Here is a 19,524-nt window from a genome sequence, read left to right on the forward strand (position 1 = left end):
TATGCCATAATAACTGCATCTGCACTAGGGGCTGTACTAGTATAACTATGGGGACTGTCTCTTTATTCTGTGTTTCTACGGTGCCTACATGGCACAATCGTCTGGGGCTCTTAAGTGCCAGTCCCGTAATGCTTGGTAAAAAGTTAAACCCCTCAACCAAAATTGTAAACCTGGTACAAAATCTATGTGCAGATTAGGCCTAAGCTAAATCCAGTCCCTTCCCTTCCCTTCCCTTGGGCTCAGCTTTCACTCTTCTGTGCTGTCACTAGTATCTTGCAGGGCAGTGAATAACTTTTCCTTTATATATAACCCCCCTTAACCCCCACACACTCTAACATACCATAGGTAGTGCAGGCCCTCCTACAACAAACCCTAGAATCACTCAGGGTACATCTACACTACAGGGGGGAGTCGATTTAAGATACGCAAATTCAGCTACGTGAATAGCGTAGCTGAATTCGACGTATCGCAGCCGACTTACCCTGCTGTGAGGACGGCGGCAAAATCGACTTCTGCGGCTTTCTGTCGACGGCGCTTACTCCCACCTCCGCTGGTGGAGTAAGAGCATCGATTCGGGGATCGATTGTCACGTCCCGACGGGACACGATAAAACGATCCCCGAGAGGTCGATTTCTACCCGCCGATTCAGGCGGGTAGTGTAGACCTAGCCTTAGTGGGTGTGGAAGTGGCGATTGTGTTTAACCTTATCCGAGGGGCACGAAGGCAGAGGCAGGCAACTATTACCTAGTGAACCCAAGTACTGGGTACCAGGGCCCGCTGGCTTAATGCCTCGCCCAGCACAGAAGCTGCTTCGGTTCATTGCCTCTAAATGGCATCGCTGCCCCATGCCACGCTCACCCCTCACCAACTGGACCACGCCAGAGTGATCAGGAGGAAACCCACCGACCTCCAGCTCCCGTCCCTATAGAGGTAGGTTCAGTTCGGGGCACCCAGATGGTTCAAACCCTTGCAGCGTAAGCCCTCGCCCCTTCCTTTCGCTGGAGAGGTTGGGCTAGTCCCCCCCCGTAGAGAAGTTGGTTCAGGCCGAGGAGGCAGAAGCCGCTGCTCCTACAAGTTCCTGTTCCCTTGGCGGACGCGCGCAGAAGCGCGCGCTCAGGGTCCGGCTCGGTCGGCGCTGGCAGTTGGGGGCGCGCGACGGCTGGTGTGGGGGGAGGGGGTTGTTGTGCGCGAGCCGCCGATGCCTCCGCCGTGAGATGGCATCATTCTGTGCGGCGGAGGGGTGAGGAGCCTCGGCGGAGAGGGGCAGCGGCGGCTTTCGGGCCACGGTAAGGACACAAACAGGCTCTGCCAGAGCCGCTTCCCTGGGGGTCTGGCCTGACAGCCCGGCTGGGCGAGTAGACGGGCGGCTGCGGGGCCCCTTCTCGCCTGCTCTGGGAGAGGGACGCGGAGCGGACACTTTCTCCTCCCACAGCTGTGAGGGGGGGAGAGAGGGTGTCTCTGGGCCGACAGGCGCTGTTCCTGTCAGTGGGGACGCTCGGGTCAAAATGGCGAAGGGGAGCTGTACCAGGGCTGCCCCCCTTGGCTCCTGCTGGGAGCGCGGGGTGGCCGCTGGCCCCTGGGCCCCTGCACCGCTGGGAGTGTAGGGGGAGGGTCTCTGTGGTATCCTGTGCCAGGCGCGTAACCTTGTTTGTTCCTTTCCTGGGCCTGGCCATGGGGGTAGATGGGGCTGAGCCCTGACCCGAGTCCGTGCTGAGCGTATGGGAAGCAGCAGGGCAGTCGCAGAGGCGGCCCATGTCTCTTTACCTAGAGAGGTGAAAGAGGAGGAGAGGGCGATGGTTACATTTCTGTTGGCCTTCCCTCCGCGCAACCAGTCCCGTAATGCTGTTTTAATTTTGACCTGTTATAATTTTTCACAAACAACCGGGACAGGGGACACCCCACATCTCCCCTGTGAAGGACTGTGACCCTATAGCCTGCCTTCCCTGTCCTGCCCCCCATTGGCAGTGGTGGGCTAGGGCTCCTGTACAGCGCGTGATGGGGCTGAGGGAGAGTTATTGCTGTTAATACCCAGGTTAGAAGTGCCTGGGAATCTTTCTGGTGCTGTTTAACGTCTGACTCGTTGAGTGGTTAATATTTTGATTTTAAAATCTCAGTAGTTTAACAGAACGTGCACCAATTAATTGCTTTTATTATAAATGCTATAGTGAGCTACTACTGCGTTCCATTTACTGACTCCTTTCTATATACCTATCTTTATTTTAAAAACAAAATAGGTATCTAAATTGAACTACATTTTCAAGGCATTCATCTTTCTGTGCAACCCATTACACAAGCATTTAGTTAAAACAATCTAGCAGAATAAGATATGGACAAAAATAGTACATGAATTTGTTACAGAATGCTTAATTCTTTGACAAAGTTCTACAAATATTGCCAAAAGTTATTTTCATATTTCAGTGGTGATCCTGTATTCATACTGAAAAATCACCAGAAGGGTATTCTGGGGTAGATATCCAGGTTACACAATTATACTACAATTAGCTCACTAGATTTTGCTGTCATATATTTAGTATAGTTAACATATGAATTGATGGGTAGCACTTCCAATAAAAATAATTCAACCTTACATTTTGCTTGTGATATTAACACTTTTGTTAGGGAAGGAATAAATTGACTGTTGATGACCTGTTATAATTTTTCACAAACTCCGTGAGATTTTCATTAAATGGAATTTGATAAACTCACTAATGTGAGCCACTCAGATTAATCTACATATGAACTCAGTTCATGTATTTCAGTGTTCTACTAAATTATGATCAAATGAGGGGTGAGGGCTTGCACAGAATGAAAGCTTCTCATGGTTTATTTGTTTATTTTTGGGGAGGAGGTGGCGGGTGCAAACACCTTTCAAAATCACAATAGCTTACTTAAATTTGTTCCTAAGACATGAGTCAAATGAGAGAACCAAAATACGTTGTACTCCTGTTGCTTGTAAAACCAGCTGAATTTTTAGCACCCTTATGCCATTACCTCTCTTCCCCATGTGGTGGTGTATGTAATACATTAGACTTCATTATAATGGTCTGATCCTGAAAATACTACTGGATACCATAGTGCTTTGTGAGTCATTCCTATGCCCAGTAATGTTTTTAAGATTATGCAGTTATACATATGAACATAATGCATATGTGTAAAGCTATTCATATGTGTAAGAGTTTGTAGAATCTAGCGTCTGCCCGCTTGGAGCAATCTGCCAGTTGTAGGCCTCAGTTTGTATCTTTGAAGTTTAATGGATATTTTGAGGTAGTAAAAGTAATAGTTTTTAGAGTCTGACACTAAAAGTATGTTAATGAAACAAATAAAATGTCAGCAAACTTGCATGCCAATTTGAGACTAGACTTAAAATGAACTCTGTTTTGTTGCCCGTGCTAGCAGGGTACTATGGAAGGATCCCAGATAGAGGTGATCTACTGCTCCCCAGATTCTGGAAGGAGTCATGGAGACATAGTGGTCCTGTTGTTCTTCACTAGCCTTGTCCTTAATTGCTTTCCTGGCTCTGTGGAACACACTGAAAGAGGAGGGGGAAATACCTGCCTGTTTTGTTACGCCTTCCTCCTTCTCAGTGTTCCATGCAAGAATGCTGAGTTGGAACACCGTCCCAATCACCTTCCTCCCTCTCTCTTGAAAAGAAAATGGTGGAGGCTGAGAGAGGTCCTCTTAACCTTTCCACTGTTTTTCTTATTGTGGCCAAACTAGGGGGTCAGGAGGTGAGTCTTCCACTTCTTTGTTCTTTTCTCAAATAAATTAATAAACGTGTTTTAATATTTAGAAATTAATAAATTAAACAGACTTTACAAAATAAAAATTGATATATATTTAGAACCAAAACGAGGTGTTGAGTGCTCCTTTAAGATATCCATCCTAAAACTAGGATGCAGAAAATGAAGCCAACAGAAGAAGGCAAAAAACTTAAAAAAAAACAAAACAAAAAAACTGCTTAGTTGTCATTTCAGTACTTTACTTGACCAACTTGGTAAGCAAATATGCCACTTTTCCATTCAAGCTGAAAACAAAACAATGATTACACCAAAATATGAACTCTGTTAATAGGAACACTGTTACAGTTTTTTACTAGTATTACCTTAACGTATGTAAATTATAAGTTAAATCTACTTTTAAAACCCAGCTGTACTGTGTGTAACTTTTTGCATGCCTGTCCTTCAAAGTCTCTCTCCCCCTTCCCTTGTTCTCCAGAAGTATCAGTCATGTTACTCAGTGTACTGTTAGCCACTCCACTCTTTAACAACTGACATTTTCAGAAATTCAGAGATTTTCCACTGGGTAGTTAAGACGGGGCTTGAAAAATTTAGTTGTCAGTAATAAATTGGAAATTTTCTCGGCCAAGTGGGATCCTAACCTATCAGCTTTTGCAAAATGTAACCTTTTGATTAATAAAAAATAGATTTCTAGCCCTTATGTTTGCTTATGCAACTGATGCAGTGCAGTCTTCCCAAGTTTGCGGACAGGCAGCACCAGTGCTAAGGCTGCTGTTTACAGCTTTTCCAAACAGTGGAATGAAAGTAATAGAGCTGTGGTCAGTTTCACTAGTTTCATTGCTGGTCACAGTGTTCTAAATAGCAGCAATTAAACTAACAAGAATCCTGTCATTTTTTTACTCTGCTACATTTTGTGAAAGCCATAAACCAGAGCTGCCAAATTCATTCTATACAGGAGGCTGAATTCCATGTTTAATTATGATTAGTAGATCAGAATATAAATTTAGGACTATATATTATCTTTAATCCACAGCCAAACTCCCACAGATGGCTGTGGGGGATTTTCACAAAGAACCACCATGGAATATGGCCCTGTGTAGTAAATAAACTTTTATTTTTATTTGTTTGGTTTTTTTATTGTCATATTAAGTAAGAATGATTTTATACTCTCCTTTAGGATCACCACTGTTCTTGGTTTGTTTGTTTTTTCCTGCCTTCATCATCCTTCTTTCCTTTTCTGTTCCGTATCTTCCCTCATTTTTCTTCTCTATCTCTTTCAAAATCCCACCCCATTTCTCTTCCTATCAGCTCAGCTGATCGGCAGTGGAATAGTTAATGCTGACTTTTAAAGTGCCATGATTATTGTGCATTGGCATTAACTGCTGCATGTAACAAATGGCAGCAGGGGAATTCACATCTGTCATTATTTTGGGCTGTCTGCAGACTCTCAAAGGCAACACTGCATTAGTTACACTCAGCTCACATTTGGAAAGCCACCCCTCCACCTCAAAACTTTTTTCTTAAATGATGCATAATTGTTGTTTTTTTTAATTGTTGTGACTTGTAAGCCTGCTATGAAAAGAGGTGGTATTTTCAAGGGAACACTGGCAAAGGTAGTGGACACTCCACCACATCATCTTGAGAAAAGCGGTACTCTAGGACAGTGGTTCTCAACCAGGGGCCTGGAGCCCTCTGGGGAGCCACAAGCAGGTTTTAGGGGGGCCATCAAGCAGGGCCTGCATTAGACTCACTGAGGCCTAGGGCAGAAAGCCAAAGCTCCACCACATGGGGCAGAAGCCCTGAGCCCTGCCAGGGCCCCAGGATTGTAGCTGAAGCCTGAGCAATGTAGCTTTGTGAGGACTTCTGTGGCATGAGGCCCCAGGTAGTTGCCCTGCTTGCTACCCCCTAATACTGGCCCTGGCTTTTATATGCAGAAAACTGTTGTTGTGGCACAGGCAGGCCGTGACGTTTTTATAGCATGTGGGGGGGAGGGGGGGGAGACTTCAGAAAGAAAAAGGTTGAGACCCCTGCTCTAGGAGAGGTGTTCAGCATCTAGTTGTCAAAGCCCTATAGGAAAGGTGGAGTATATAAGTATACTTTGAGGGCATCCTCATAGGAATCCCAGCACCTTCCTCTTTCCCAGTAGCAAGGAGTGATTGGGCTTCTCTCTAGGCTTTGCCATTGGCCCTGCTAGATCGACAGTTCCCTCCATCTTCTGTATCAGTGTCTGGCTAGTAGGTGTCTGTCATGTTTTTTAGACCTGTTTTAATATATGACTTAATTAGAGTTTATCATTGCTTTTATGGCCAGATAAGGCAGAAACTGTTATTCCTAACAAATTAACTAAACCATATTTCAGTTTACCGCCATGTCATAACCGTGAGTGTTTATCTATAAAACAGCACTACTGATTCCAGGGAAACTGTCTGCACTCATACATAAGAGCACTACTGTTCTACTGGGAGAGAAGTGCTACGATTAAGTGAAGAGGGAAAATTAGTGTTTTGAAAAAGATACTTGAGAGAAACCTTTTATCCTCCTATTATTTATGGATAATTAGTGTTTAGGAAGCTCAGGGCCAGATGGCATTTGACCTTCATTAATTAATTATTAGAGGAATAGGGTGACCACCTGTACCAGTGTGATCCCTGCAACTGTAGAAGTCTAACAACTTTTCTGCACTCCCTCACTTACCCTTGTTTCAGATAAGCCCCTTCATCTGGTCTGTGCATTGTGCGGCACTGTAATTGTGAAAGCACCTTTTAGTTTTAGTAAAGCACTGTTTTTTCAATTATAAAAGTGCCAACAAAATCAAATCTGCAGATCATGAACTGATATGCACTTTGCCCCAGAGTTTTTCTTCAAACTTAACTTTTCTGGATGAAACTACCATTATTAAGATCTCAGTGACGCTCTTACAGAGATGTTTGATTGAAAAACTTTCAAAAAGACCTGAAGTTAAGCATATGCTTGATAAAATTGTTTATCTGCTTTGTGGACTTTTTGTCTCTCCCCCCCCCCCCCCCCATCCCCCCTCATTCCCCCCCCCCCCCCCTGTTACTAGCATTTTTCTTGTTCCATGAAAGTATTCAGGAGACACAGCCTTTCTGCGTTGCTTGTATTCCATGTTCAGCACTTGGGGTCTTGGTAAATTTAACTAGCAGCAAGCAGAATGACAGTTTTTTTCTGAATCACGCTCAATACCTCTTGATTAGCAGAGAAGAAGTTGATTGCTGCCTAACAATTATGCCATCCTGATAGGCTTTTGACTCTTGTACCAGGATCAGCCACTACTATGGGTTCTTAAGACAAATTATTTGGTGGCCTCCGAGTGTGGCCATCAACTCTTTCTGGTGGCTGCTCTCACACTTTTTCCTAAAATATTTAATTAGCTTTAGGAAAAACAAAAATATGCACATATACACATCCCAATCATTGTAATTTATTTATTGCTAATTAGTAAATCTGTTGTGAAAAGTAATATTACCAAACATACAAATATTGTTTTTCACAGCAGAATTACTTAGCCCTGACAAGCCTGGAGACTAATTAAGCCCTGGATGGGTGACAGTGGGGGCCAGGAGCAATGTGGGTGAGTGAGTGGCTGGTGGAGGCGGTGGGGGGGCTGGAGCCTGAAGCCCTGTGGCCGGACAGAGCCTGAAGCCATGCGGCTGGAGCCTGGGGCCCACCATCACGCAACTGGAGCCTGAAGCCCTGCAGCCAGAGCCTGCCACCCCGCTGCCCCAGGGCTGAAGTCCAAAGCCTAAGCCCCAATGCCCCTGAGAAGGTGGGGAACCCACTGACTGTCTGCTCTTCCAGGGTTGTACCCTAGGTGTCTCCAGAGGGGGACAGGGCCCAACCCCTGCTGGCAGCCCCAGCAATCAACACTAAGGCAGTGCATCTAAGAAGGGGGGGGGGAGGAGGGAGAGGCCGCTGCTTACCGCCTCCCATCACAGCACAGAAGGCTGTGGCCGCAAGAAAAGCTCCTGGTGGCCGCATTTGAGAAATGCTTCTAGAACTAGGTCCCTTTCCCTGGCTCCAGTTAGAGAAAAAACAGGAATGGCCCAGAAAATGAGTAAAATAATGAAGATTTCCACAAGTGAAAATACTGTTACTTTTTAGTTTAGGGAGGAGCTAAGTAAGAGGGGACATGATAGAAGTATACAGAACAATGAGCGGAATAGAGACAGTACATTGTCCATGTTTTCTTATTCTTTCTCATAGAACTATGAAAAAGGGGATATTCAATGAAATTGAGAGGCAACTAACTTAAAATTGTTTTATGTAACCTGTGAAACTCATTGCTACAAGATATTATTGAGCTCAATAGACCTCCTAGGGTTAAAAATAAGGATTAAACTTTTATATAGATAATGTTAGTTACATAAAATATAATTTAAAAAATTAAGAATATAGTGCCCTCGTGTTTCAGGGGATAAGCCAGCCTTTTATGAGGAAGAAAAATCTTTCCTCGGGTCAAGTTATTCTACAGTTGTACAGGATATCTTGCATTTCTGCTATCAGACAGCATTGATCCGATCTTTTATAGTGATTCCTGCATGTCACTGTTTGGCCCTGAAGTTAGAACTTTTTGTTTAAAAGCTGATAATTCAAAATGCTCTAAAATCCACATGCATATTCAGATTCATTTCCAAACTCACTCCACATAAGGTCTGGGATACAGATATAGGAGTAACTGTGGGATCATTTGGTCAAGAATTTCTTCATATATAACGCCCATCATAAGTAGCTGATTTTAATGTTCAAAGTGCTCTAAAACCCTTCTGCATATGGAGTGTATCTTGAAAAATGGCATACAGCAAAGATGGTGGTTTGACCTTGTGATATAAATTAGGAATAACTTGGTCAAGGGATTCCTGAGATACTTCATCCTTCCCTCCTTCTCCTCAGCCCCATATGAACTGTCTTTAATTTTCAAAGTGCTCTAAAATTCATATGCACAGAGAAATTGTCTTGAAAATTGGTATACTGAAGGAAGGGGCTGGGATAGAGATTGTGGTGCAAATTTTGGTGTCATTTGTTCAATGAGTTTCTGAGATAGAGGTTCCCCCGGATTGAGCTGCTTTTAAAATCTTCAGATTCTATAACTTTCTTACTGCATAGCTAAAACCTAAGGTGGCTGATCATCATGTAGTGTATAGTTGGATTATGCCAAGTTTAGATACTCAATGGTAATTAGAACCAGTTTACACACATTTCAAAAGTTACTGTACTACAAATACTTCAGTATATCAGTGTGCATCTCTGCAAGCAATCTATGAGCCATTGCTTCCTCAGGAATATTTTTGAGTGATGCTGACTGAGCAATGTATTCACATGGTGGCTCAGGGAAACAGGCATTGACTCTTGAACTGAATCCTCTCCTTGGGAAATATGCATGCTGTGCACATTACTGCACTCAAATTGTCTTTTGCTTGGTATAGGGCCACAGAAGGGCTCCTTTTGGAAGTGTGAGTGATGTGTGCAATATTGAAAAGGTTAAGCACATCAGAAGCATATCCCCAGTACCATCTACCTTTCTGCCTAAGTGGCACTCTAGGACAGTTTGGGCAGTGCTGTCTGGGATGTGAAACTTGGTATGGTTGTGTGGGTGAGCTGTCATGGAAGGGACTAACTGCCACAGAGAGGCTAGTGCAAGAGTCCCAGACAGGACAAATCAGTTCTCTGCCAGGAGGGGTTCACTGAATTCCTGCCATGTCATACTAAGCATGATGGGCCAGGTCAGTACTGGGAGCTGGGAATGGGTATGATTGAATACCATAGGCACGCAATACTGAGGCCTGGTCTGCACTACAAAGTTAGGCTGATGTAAATACACATGTGTCAACCTTGCTATGCACGTGTCTATGCTTAAACTTGTCTTCTGCCCACGTAAGTGGCCTATTACAATGATGCAATAACACTGCCCCCCAAAAGTGTGTGAGTGTAGATGGTGCCTTAGTTGTGTTGACCCTAACAATCTTCCAGCACCTGTCCCTCAAGTACCCTGTCCCTGAGACAGTGACTCCTCTGGTCACAATTTTGAAGAGTCCAGAAGTCCACCCACCCCTTTACAATTCTTGTGTGTCTTTTGAAATGCCTTTTCCTCATTGCCCATCTTATTGAGCATATCTAGCAGCTCTCCTTTTCTTGTGTGGATCCAGCTGCCCTACTGATCATGCCAGTTCCACCTACACAGAAAGCTACTAGAGTCACTCCTGCCTGGAATAGGCAAGAAGTATTGGATCTGCTTAGCTTGTGGGGAAAAGAGGCTCTGCAAGCACAGCTATGGACCAGCCATAGAAACATAGTCATCTATGAGCAGTTTGCACAGGGGATGATGGAAAAGGGGCACAACAGGGATCAGCAGCAGTGCAACATGAAAGCAAAAGAAGTCTGCTAGTAATATCACAAAGCGTGGGAATGTGGTTCTGCCCTGCAGATCTGCTGCTTTTACAATGAACTGTGTGCTGTACTTGGCAGTTAACCCACCAACATTCACAAATGATGGTGGGTACCTGAGAGGAACCCAAGATCGAGACCCCTGCCATGAACGGTGGTGGTGGTAGTGGGAAGTCATCAGGGGACTCGAATCTTGCTGTGAGCTAGGAACTATTTGACATTCTGCAGGAGTCTAGCCAGATGAGCCTACTGACGGAAGGGAAGGGAATTCAGGTAAGTGTGTACATGCATTATTCCTTGTAATGTTTGTGTTTTTTATTTTCCTTTCGCTCAAACTTAATCTGTTCCTTCACCTCCCCTCCCCATGCCTTTGTTTGCTATTTAAAAATGGCAACATACGAATGGGTCAGGCAGTTCAAGAGGTATTGACTTTTCATTGCTTTACTGGTATAATGTTAGAAAATAAAAAGGGTTGTATGGCAGTCTGGTTAAACAGTCCATTTCAGATCTGTGCCCTGTACTCAGGTAGTGGTAGAATAAATGGGGTAGAATCAGGATCTGTTTTTCAGTTTTTTAGTCTGTTGGGCTAGGCAGGGGGGCGTGCAGAATACTGTTGACCAGAGTAGGAATGTCTCTCTTATCCTCTTGAGAGATCACAATGAAACTTTTCAGGAGAGGTTAACAGACTATTTCCATGAGATTTTCAGCCTTGTTTTTTTCATCACAATAAGACACCTTTCCGTGCCACTCTGCAATGAGTTTGGCAGGCACCATTGTGGTAAACAGCCTATCCGCATTTGGGCCTGGGCGGCTTCGGGATGCCAGTAGAACCTGGGCTCTTTGTGCCTTTGTCACCCTCAGGAGTGAGAGATCAGGTAAAATCATTGCTTGTGAAAATAGTGCCAATATGTTCACTTCCATTTCCCTATATCATACCTAGGGAGGGTGCCTAACTTAATAATAATGTGCAGAAGAACACTCTTCCTCCTCCTCCTCCTGGTGATGCCATACCCACTATGGTTTGAGCTGGAGAGTGGTGCTGTAGCGAGGCACTCTAAAGCTAAAGTGTCAATAAGCATTTATTAAAGGTATTTGTTGGAATAATGTAAAGAAAGTTTTGAGACTTACCTTTCCCTTTCTGCGGTGACTAAATCTTATGGGATATCTATCTGTTTTTATCAGTAACTTTTTGTGTGCTGGCCTAAAGGGGGGTCACCCCTCCGCATCCCTGAATGTCTGATCCTGATCCTGAGGAAAAGGAAGGAAACTAGGGAGGATATGTTCCACGAGATCCTCCAAACCACAGTTGCCTTGCACAGTGATCACAGGTGTTGGGGTGCCCTTCACAAGGTGAACGAGGAGAAAATGAATGGAGAAAGCCGTGACTGCAGGACAGGCAAAAGGACCGAGAGGCGCATCAGAAAATGCATCAGGACATAACGGGATTGCTCAGGAAACAAACACAAATGTTGCAGAGTATGATTGATCTACAGTCCCAAAGATCTTTGCAGTCTTTGGAGAACGTCATAGCTGCTGCTTCCTCCAACTCACAATATTCCATGTGGCACTGTGCTGCACATTCTTACCCCATCACTGTATGCCGGGGGACAACAAGAAGAACTATTTCTACACATTACACTAACCTGTTGAAACCACAGATCAATGTGTATGTAGCCACAATGCACTGCACTGAACTATTTACATACATGGACATACATGTTTACTGTTTACTTCCATTTTCATTTGGGATTGTTGGCAAAAGTATTTCTTAACATGCTATGTGTGTATTTGCAGTTTAATTTTGTTAACTGCTGTTTTGCGCACAATAAAGTTCTATTTTTGTAAAGCCAGACTATTTTTATTAGTTCACATCAAGCATTGCAGAGTATGTAGTGGTAGGCAGAGTGCCAATCAAATTCATAAATATACACCAAGCATTACAGAATTCATAACAGCAGGCAGAGACCGTACCAATATATAATGTGAAGTACAGAGAACAGACACTATTTCATAAAAGCAACAGAGAACTCTACTGTGGCTGACCGGTAAAATGCTCTTTTACCTCCCTCAGCTGCACAGTACCATGGTTGCCTCTTCTAGTAGCCCTTGTGTCATCTGGCTGTTCAGATTTAGTAGACAGATGGTCAACCTAAACTCCTCCACCCTGGCAGCAATTTTTCCACCCTTGTCTCATAGATGTTATGCAGTACACAACATGCAGTTATAACTATTGGGATGATTTTCTCATTGAGATTGAATTAAGTGAGTAAACAACACCAGTGTCTCTTCAGTTTACCAAAGGCACACTCAACAGTCATTCTGCACCAGCAGAGCTGGTAGTGAAACCTTTCCTTGGCTCTTTTGAGGTGGCCAGTGTACGGATGCACGAGCAAGGCATATGCTGGGTCCCCCAGAATCACTTCTGACATCACCAATAGTAATCCGCCAATTGGGAAAGACTGTCCCTGCTTACAGCTTTTTGAAAAGTCCTGTGTTCTTAAAGATGCAAGTGTCTTGTACCTTCCTTGACCAGCCCACATTGATATCAGTGAAGCTCCCCACATGATTCACTAGTGCTTACATTACTAAAGAAATGCAGCCCTTTCTGTTGATGTACTCTCTGGCAAGGTGAGCCAGTGCCAAAATAGATGGTATGCATACCCCTATCTCCCCACCACAGATAACCCCATTGCTGCACGTCCGTCCAGTATTTCCTATACTTTACTGAGTTAATGGCCTTACATACTTGGCCTGCACTGTGGATTTTTCAACTCCCAAATTATTGCCTGCTGACCAGTAGCAATTCAGTGTTCCAAGTTTCCAGAGCTTGATTGCCACTCACTTCTCCACTGTCACTGCATCTCCCATTTTGGTACACCTGTGTTGGAGGACTGGGGTGAGCTCAGCACACAACCCCAGGAATGTGGCCTTTTGCATCCGCAAGTTCTGCAGCCACTGCTTATCATCCCAAATCTGCATTACAGTGCAATCCTACCAGTCAGTGCTTATTTGTCAGTCCTAGTAATTGCTCTCCACTATGTGATACTGCTCCATGAACACCAGCTATGATCTTGGATTGTTTTTTCACTATCAGCATTCAGTATTGTGCTCACATGGTAGTCCCTGTTGTAGCAGTACTCCCTTAAGCTGTGCAAATACTGGAGAATTGTATGTCGTATATTAGCAATGCAGAGGAGAATTCTGTTAAGTGCTGCAGATGCCATGCTTCTAGAGAGATGGCAGACACTGAAAAATGCTGTGTGGGACTGTGGGAGTTCAAGCGGCTTGCACGCTCCCAGACAGGAGTCCCTTCCACGCAGCAGTCTCTCTCTCCTGTCTGGGGGCATGCGAGCTGCTTGAACACACAAGCATGACCAGGGATAGCCGCTGGTAAGCCTGGTGCCTGCCCCAGTGGGCAGGGCTGTGGGTGGTACAGCCACACCCTGGTGCAGGGCACCGGCTTCTGGGAGTGGTGGCCCGATGTGCTGCTCCTTTCGTCTCTGTGGTTCCTGGTAGAGCCCTGCACCTCTCCGGATACCGATTTATATCTGCAAATATCCGCATGTCCTGATATAAATTTGTATCTGTGAAGGGCTCTACCTATTAGCTCCTTGTTTCAGACAGTGTACAAATTGGACAGACTAAAATAATGATTTTGTCTGGTTCAGAACACTCTTGCGGTTTCCTGGCTGTCTTAAGCCTTAACTGTCCACCCTGCTAATCTGCCAAGTGTTCCAGCTTCCCCATTAAAACTTATAAGTGCAATTATATATAGTCAGTGCAAATATTATCATTTAATATTTGAAAACTTGGAGCAGCATAGAATAAATTGATTGTAATATCAAAATATTACTCTGATGGTAGTAGCCATATTTAATTCAATGGAAGCCTCCCTTTGATCTTAGTTGAACCTGACACAATTTGTATGTTGCCATACAAAAATGACACAGAAATTAGGTCTAATTTACTGCAAAGCACACAGGGCCTTCGGTAATGCTGGTATATGCAAGTTGCAGTTGTGGAAGAAAAATTAATGCAATTACAGCATGCTTTCGAAATCAATATATGCCATAGCAGAAGTACTGTAGAAGATTTAACTAATACTTATATACAAATGAAACAAGATTTTTTTTTTTGGTTAGTATTCTGCAGTTAGAAAGTATGTATGCAATAAGAGTGTTGTTTTTGAAGTTTGGGATGACAATTATATAGTTATTGCAGATATACTGTAGCTATACTGTAATTTTACAACTTAAATTTTCAAAAGTGACTACTGTTTTGGGGGTGCTTCAATTTTGGGTTGTCAAATTTGAGATACCTTAAACAATTTTTACTTTTTCAGAAAGTGCTTAGCACCCCACCCTCTGCAAAATCAGGCCTCCTTACTCTGACAAGTTGCTCACACAATTGAGACATCCATAATGACTTTGAAAATGTAGCCCTAAATGTTGAAACAAGTGCCTTCCAGTCTTCCAGTAACACAAAGACTGAAGTAGACAGAGATTATCCTGCTGAAAGAGTTCATCTCTCAATAATGGAGAATTTTAGATATTAAATTTCTCATAACTGAGAGTTACCTTGAAATTTCAAAAATGTAATTCATGCTTTGCACAATTTGTTACTTATCACAGACTTCATCTTGCAAACATGCATGTGCTTAACTTTACTACTGTGAGTAGTCCCATTGACCAACACCAGGCAACCTTTACTGTGTGTTAACTAAGTATTTTGCCATTTAATTTCTATTCTATATTTGGAAAGAAGGTGGATGTTGTATTCATTTCTTACAGTAATAATGAAATACTTTTTATTCTAACAGTAAATAGAGGTGATGTTTAACAGCATTAATGACAGTTAAATATTTTTTAGTTAGTTAGTCTGGATAACTTTGCTCATTTTAACATTGCTGATAAAGTCAGCAGATGGCACACAGGCGTAGTAAATAGAAAGGACATGGATAATGATTGTAGCACATCACTGTTTAGTAGTTATTGTTTTTTTAAACAGTTTTCACTATGCATGTTTAAATAACTCAAGCAAGGGAGATTTAGAGACAACCAATTAGATAAACAAACACCATAAAACAGGTGTATAATGAGGGAAAAACTAGGAATAACGGTGGAAAAATTTACTGACTACTGAAAAGAATTTTATGACAGCAAAATCTGTTTTTCTGGTCCCATCTTCCTAGTGATGTGGTGCAAATTCCATCACTTGGGTCCAGGGCCGGCTCTGGCTTTTTGGCCACCCCAAGCAAAAAAAAAAAATGGGGCAGCCAGAAGGGCAAAGCAAAAAAAAAAAAAAAAAAAAAACCTGCGGCGTGGCTGGAGTGCGGTTGCAGGGGGACCGGCTGGGGTGGGGGGAGAGCGCGGGCGGGGGAGAGAGAGAAGGGGGCGGCCAGGGCTACAGCAGGGGCGCTGCCACGCGGCCCCTCCCGCTGCGCCGCCGCCTGCCGCAAGGGCTACGCGCCGGTCGGCGGGGGGAAGGAAGAGGACTGCCCTGCAGGACGCTCTGGTTCTCCGCGCCGCCGCCCCCTACAGGGCAGCCGGAGCGGAACAAGAACAAAACAAACAACAACAAAAAGTGGTCGTGCCGCCCTAGGATTGGGCAGAATGCCGCCTCGAACAATCTGCCGCCCCAAGCACCAGCTTGCTCAGCTGGTGCCTGGAGCCGGCCCTGTTTGGGTCATAGTAAAACAGAAGAAAAAAGGTACTTATCTTTAGCAAGGACATAAACTGGATTATCTAAAAAAATTAGAGTTTATGAACTTGACATAGGGGAAAATATCATTGGAGTATTAATCCACGAGATGTTAGATAATCTGTAGGACTATATTAAAGTCCCTGACTACATTTTGTGGTGACAGATATTAGAAGTGACTGAAGTTGTTATAATCCTGTCTGATAGAAAGATTGTCTAATTACAGTAATTGCAGGCTAGTTACAAAAACTAGAATAGATTCAGTCACAAAACTGTTAATCTGAATGAACACACATACTCATACCAATAGAAGTTTAGCTAACAACTTCACCATCTAGGGCAGAAACTTACCAGGAATCCTAAAACTATTCAATTCAAGAATGTTTTCTTAACTTTTTTTTTGTACATTTTTGAGACTGAGTATTTTAGCATTGGATAGAGGAGCAATGAGAACAAGTGAAGTTCCTTCATTCTGATTTGCAGCTCTTCTGCTGTTGAAATCTAGGTCGTTCCCAAGGAGATACGGTCAACTGGCAAAGTGTGGTAAATATGCAATACTGGTACAAAGTTCAACAGAACTGAAATATGTAAAATGAAAACAGTTACCAATGAAAGTCAATATCATTGCATAAATACTTTCATTTCTTCAAAAGCAACGTTTTGTGTATAGCTGATGCACCATATTTCTGAAACACTTGTAAATAAATACAACTATGCAGATGTTTGTAAAAATTTATTTTTTAAATGCTAAATTCCCCCTATAAAAAACAAACTCTAGTACAGCTCTGAGATTAGATATGATGATCTCCTACACAGACTATAGCATTCAGTGCTAGTTCCATAGGTATTTTTCCATCTGATATCAAGGCAGCGGTGAGTTCCAATCTGTTTTCCTCCATAAAGACTTGTTTAAATATTTTAATTCATAAAATTAAGGAAGTGAAATAATGACATGAATGTTTTTATTTTTATTTTTTTAGTTTCAAAATTCATATTAATCCCATTGTAGGCTGTAGTGGGTTTATTTGTCTGATACGAACTATGGAAAACAAATTCCTATTTTAGTTCACTGCCATTCACTCCTAAGAAAGACTTACGGCTAGTCTACGCTGGCATGCAGCAGCGCTTTAACAGGCTTGTGTGGCTGCGGCAGAGCTCTGGGAGAGAGCGCTCTAAAAAAACCCTATCTCCACGAGGGGTGTAGCTATGAACACTGGAAGCATGGCTCCCAGCGCTGGTGCACTGTTTACACTGGCGCTTTACAGCACTGAAACTTGCTGCACTTGGGTGTTTTTTCACACCGCTGAGCGAGAAAGTTGCAGTGCTGTAAAGCGCCAGTGTAGACAAGCCCTTAGAAAATCTGATCGGCCACTGACTTGCACATTGTGTAGTGCTTTATCCATGTGCAAAGTGAGTGTAAAATACCACCCTTCTGAAATGTTAGCATTTTTACATTCACTTTGCACAGGTGTAAATGATTATGGCCAGTCCGGACTTTGAAGAGTAGTTCTGCTCGGAAGGGTGACTAAAATGGCATTTCAGGTCAGTACAGCTTTAATTGAGAAGCGTATCTGGCCTGCAGTATCTTTGTTGCTGGTGTTATATGGAGAAAAAGAAACCCTGGTTTAGTCTGCAAGGCAAAAGATTATAAATTGATGAGATTTGATATGGAACCACATTTACAGACTAACTTTTCAAAATAGAGTAACATTTTACTTGAAACTTTCTAGACTTATGAATTTAAAAGATTAACTCGTTTAAATATTTAAAATGTTGTAAATTAGTCTGTGTAATTTAAATATTAAAAAAAAAAATCTTTTTACTTAAGAGTAAACCTTGTCGCAAATACCACAAGTGAAATGGCTGCTGTTGGGTTTGTTTTCCAGAGTAATATTTTGAAATTTTTAAAAATAATGCTAAGAAAACAGATGAAGTTTTAGGAGGTATCTTGGTTTGACTAGGTACGGGGTAGAGGATATATATAGGTACAGAGAATGGATCTGGAAAGTTGAATATACTGATTGGTTTTTCATGAGATTGCTGAGTAGACGACTTTTTGCTGGCTTCTTTTATGTCTCACCTGATGGTTTTTGTGGGTTATTTTGGGGAAAGGAGTTGTTAGAAACATTTGTATAGGACATGAGAGTTCTTCCTACTTAAAAGGCTGGACCTTAGCTTAGGGCTGATCTACATGGAAAAATTAAATCAACCCAGCTACATTGCTCAGCTGTATGAAAAATCCATACCCCTGAGCAGTGTACTTAAACTGACCCAAGTCCCTGGGTAAACAATGCTAGTTTGACAGAAGAATTCTTCCATCGATCTAGCTACTGCCTCTTGGGGATGTGCCACTGAAGCGTTCCTAGTGTAGAAAAGCCTTTAAAGTACACAGTAGTTTAGAGAAGTCGACCAAGACATACCTGTGTGAAATATAATTAATTTACTTTCCTCCTCTTATATCATGAATACCATATCCTCCAATGATCATATAAACTCAGCTGAAGAAAGATATTTTTTGTATTTTAGAAGGAATTCTACCAGCTCAAGAATGATCATGTTGTAGATAGTATCACTATTTGGTGAACCCTCAGATTTCTGTCTTTTGGCTGTGTTTTGAGGAGCCCTGATGAATGTCATGGGAAATTGGTGGTATCCAACCTGGGCAATCTGACATTCAAATCAATGCAGTATATCCTGAAATCTGGGTCAGAAAAGGGTGATTAGGATTACTTAAATTCAATTCTGGGATGGTCTTTGAGGCCTCCATGGACTTGAAGAGAGAGAGGTGAAAGGCATATTCCTAAAGATCCAGCCTGTGGAGGTCCATGTTTTCCAGGCCTGTGGGTGCTGAGGGCAGGAATAAAATTTGGTTTGCTGTTGGACTAAGTTCCATAAGAAACTTAGTAACTGTTTGTAACAAATCATCTCAGGTGCGATCTGAAGACTTGCTGGTTTAGCCCCCCATTGAGCCAGATTGAGCTGGCATGTTTGAGTGAGTTGGCCTGACCGTTTGTCTTGCGGTGGATGCATGTGGCTCTGAGGGACAGACAGGCAAAAGAATATTTCTGTCCTCCATTCAGGCTTTTGCTCCCTTCCCCCTCCCACCCCCGATATGAGATAAACCACAGGTGGTTCTTTCGAGTGGTGTCCCTATGGGTGCTCCACTGGGTGCGGTAGCTCCCCTGCACCTGGGGTTGGAGATCCCAGTGCCTGTTGTGTCGCACATGTGCTCTTCCCTGTCTCATGCTGTGAGTGGTGGCTATATAGTGTTGTGTGGTCCAACCACCCTCAGTTCCTTCTCAACCGCTCTTGGTCTAGGTTGGAATCCCTTGCAGAGCCCTTCATATGCCTGTAGTGCCTTTAGTAATATTAGTACTTCTGTGGCAAGTTCTTAGTTAGTGTCTGTTTCCTTTATTTTTTTCTTCCCTTTACCCCTTTAAAAATGTGTTTTTCTTTACTCTTTCCTCAGTTACTTTTTAGTTTAGCGTAGGTTTACTTATCTAACTTCCCTATTCAGGGTTATGCTCAGATCCTCCGGGTTTAAGAGCTGCCTCTCCTGTTGTGAGGCCATCCTCATGAGCGACAGCCACTGACGGTGCATATGCTGTTTGGGTGAGGGGCTCATATCACAGAAGTGTACTCACTGCCTCAAATTGAAGGCATGGGTTAGAAAAAATCGTGAATT

General features: G+C 43.1%; 1 protein-coding gene across 4 annotated transcripts in view; it reads left to right on the forward strand.

The window, feature by feature from the left end:
- The first annotated feature begins 1,099 nt into the window (after positions 1-1,099).
- WWP1 (WW domain containing E3 ubiquitin protein ligase 1) overlaps positions 1,100-19,524 on the forward strand; it is a 137,395-nt gene continuing 118,970 nt past the window's right edge. For all 4 annotated transcript variants that reach the window (XM_042844527.2, XM_065585854.1, XM_005299382.4 and 1 more), the window contains exon 1: positions 1,100-1,286. The gene's annotated coding sequence lies outside the window, so the exon portion shown is untranslated. The remainder of the gene's footprint in view (positions 1,287-19,524) is intronic.

Source organism: Chrysemys picta, chromosome 2, assembly GCF_011386835.1.
Source record: "Chrysemys picta bellii isolate R12L10 chromosome 2, ASM1138683v2, whole genome shotgun sequence".
In the NCBI taxonomy this organism is placed as follows: domain Eukaryota; kingdom Metazoa; phylum Chordata; order Testudines; family Emydidae; genus Chrysemys; species Chrysemys picta.